Below are 2,800 nucleotides of genomic sequence, written 5' to 3'. Positions count from 1 at the left end.
ACAAACAAACACATCCCCATAGCAACCCATCACTCCAGGTACAACAGCAGCACACACTCGTGATTATGATGCTCTGGTGCAAACACAAACACAAACAAACACATCCCCATAGCAACCCATCACTCCAGGTACATCAGCAGCACACACTCGTGATGATGATGCTGTGGTGCAAACACAAACACAAACAAACACAGGAATGGTAGGTGGAGATGAAGAGGTGTGTGTCTCGGCGTGGATACATAGATCAGTGGGGGTGGGGGAAAAAAATCGATTAATCGATTTTTCTCGATTCTCTCTAAAACGATTCTGTCTCGATTCAGAAAAGTTTATAATCGATTTTTTACACATTTTTTTAAAAATCGATAATCGATTTATAATCGAATCGTTGACCTTTGAATCGGAATCGAATCGAATCGTGAGGTGCGAATAGATTCCCACCCCTATAGATCAGACAGACCCTGGTGGGTACAGACGACACAGATTGATAGACGGAGGGGTTACCTGTGCTGATGCCAGAGTTGGCGATGACGGTGGCCTCGCTCCACTGGTCGGCGCTGGACACGGAGTAGGAGCGCTGGTGCATGCCGTCCGGCCGGCTGTTAAAGGACACCAGACTGATGCCACTGGCCATCTGAGAGGCAGACGTGCTGGTGCTCACCGTGCCTACAGCAGAGGAGAGAGAGACACACACAGAGAGACACAGAGTTATTCGCTATTATTCTTTAGAAACTTCACACATACTTGGTTGCTCAAACGTAACAGTCAGTCGCGGTGTGAGATTATGCTCACACGAAGAATAATGGTAGTGAAAAGCTAAATTGTTAAATCTTTCACTCAATGGAAAGTTGACGGCTGAAGCCTTTAAATTGCCGTCTGAGACACAGACAACTACCAAATAACCACGTCATTTTGTGTGTGTGTGTGTCCCCCCCCCACCACCACACACACACACACACACACTCTGATTAAGACATGAACTTGGCCACAGCATTCTCCCAGGTGGCATAAGTCAAAGCAGATTCATTATCAATGGCTGCCATGCACCACAGTGGCAGCTATAGGTCACTGGCCTCTGTGTGCAGCCTGCCTCTGGAGCGTCCACTATTAGCGTGTGATTAAAGCCATGTCACTGGCCTGCCACATAATCACACTAATAAAGCTGGACTGGAGGACTGGAGCAGGGGCCACGCCACACGCCACGCAGGGCCCTGCCTGTCAACAACACAGAGGGACCGCCCGCTGCACCGTGGGAGGGGGGCAGGGGGGAGGAGGAGGGGGAGGGGAGGGGGGAGGAGGAGGGGGAGGGGAGGGGGGAGGAGGGGGGGAGGAGGGGGAGGGGCGTGCTGCTCCTCTATGGCCGTCCCACACAGACATGAAACATGATGGATGACATGCACACTCAACTGGAATTAACCACACAGCACATCAACAAACCATTTAATGACCTAGGACGTATGTCCATTTCAAACATTATTATTATTAGTGTTTTTATTGTCATAATTATCATTTTTAATTCTTAATTTTATTAAGAGTGCAATAGATTAGATATTATGTATTTATTTGAAGTTTGGTTATTACGGTATAGTCATTGTATTCCACATGGTTAAGGCCCTGGCGTAAACAGTTGAAAAGGAGGACTAAGCCCTTTTCACTGCGAGCCACAACACAAACATGTCTAAATGTCACCACACAATTTAATCCCTCATTGCTACAGAATCAACCTACATACTACACCTCTGGGTAAATAGCAACTCTTAAATGATGGAGGGAGGGAGGGAGCAGGAGATGGAGAAAGAGAGATGGAGGGAGGGAGGGAGCAGGAGATGGAGAAAGAGAGGTGGAGGGAGGGAGGGGGGGATGAAATGTTTGATATGGTGCAATTTAAGAGACGCTTATGCGGAGTAAACACTGCCGAGCCTCGGGGATTTATGGAACACTGCGTGGAGCGCTGACTGTTCCCGGCTCGATGTGTGTGTGTGTGTGTAGGTGCGGAGGGGCAAGGACCGATCTGGCGTACGCAGACTATTGAAGAATGAAAACATGCACCACGCAGTGCACATGCTTCTGATCACAGCAGCTAACCGTTGGAGGGGAGGGGTGGGGGGGGGGGGGGGGGGGACCTGGCAGTGCAGGCCATTTTATAGGCTCATCAAGCCAGTGAATTATTTCCCCATCTTTCCTCTCTCTCCCTCTCCCCCAACCCCTCTCTCTCTCCCACCTCTCTCTCTCTCCCCCCCCTTCCTCTCTCTTCCTCCCTCTCCCCCACCTCCTCTCTCTCTCCCCCTCTTCCTCTCTCTCTCTCTCTCTCCCCCCCTCTTCCTCTCTCTTCCTCCCTCTCCCCCACCTCCTCTCTCTCTCCCCCTCTTCCTCTCTCTCTCTCTCCCCCCCTCTTCCTCTCTCTTCCTCCCTCTCCCCCACCTCCTCTCTCTCTCCCCCACCTCCTCTCTCTCTCCCCCTCTTCCTCTCTCTCTCTCTCTTTCTCTCTCTCACACCCTCCCCCTGTTTCGCATTCTCTCATTACAACCCATTTTCCAGCTGCCTGGCTACAGAACGAGAGAGAGAGAAAGAGAAAGAGAGAAAGAGGGAGAGAGACAGCGCACTGATTGCATTAATATTCATGACAATAATTAGTACTTGTATTATGGGTCACTGAATATTCATGCTATTAGTTTGGTCGTCCTGGAGCGTTGTGCGAGTGTGTGTGTGTGTGTGTGTGTGTGTGTGTGTGTGTGTGTGTGTGTGTGTGTCTTGGGCTGGGATGCTTGATTCAACACTGCAGCAGTAAGTAAGACCGTGTAGA

The 2,800-nt window shown here is 50.1% G+C and overlaps 1 protein-coding gene across 1 annotated transcript in view; it reads right to left on the bottom strand.

Moving 5' to 3' along the window:
- Positions 1 to 526: 526 nt before the first annotated feature.
- LOC308361590 (arf-GAP with GTPase, ANK repeat and PH domain-containing protein 1) overlaps positions 527 to 2,800 on the bottom strand; it is a 117,875-nt gene continuing 115,601 nt past the window's right edge. The window contains exon 12 of the mRNA XM_080833986.1: positions 527 to 663. The gene's annotated coding sequence lies outside the window, so the exon portion shown is untranslated. The remainder of the gene's footprint in view (positions 664 to 2,800) is intronic.

Source organism: Sprattus sprattus (genome assembly GCF_963457725.1).
Source record: "Sprattus sprattus genome assembly, chromosome: 3".
NCBI classification, from domain to species: Eukaryota; Metazoa; Chordata; class Actinopteri; order Clupeiformes; family Clupeidae; genus Sprattus; species Sprattus sprattus.
This window is presented reverse-complemented; position numbering and strand designations above follow the sequence as displayed.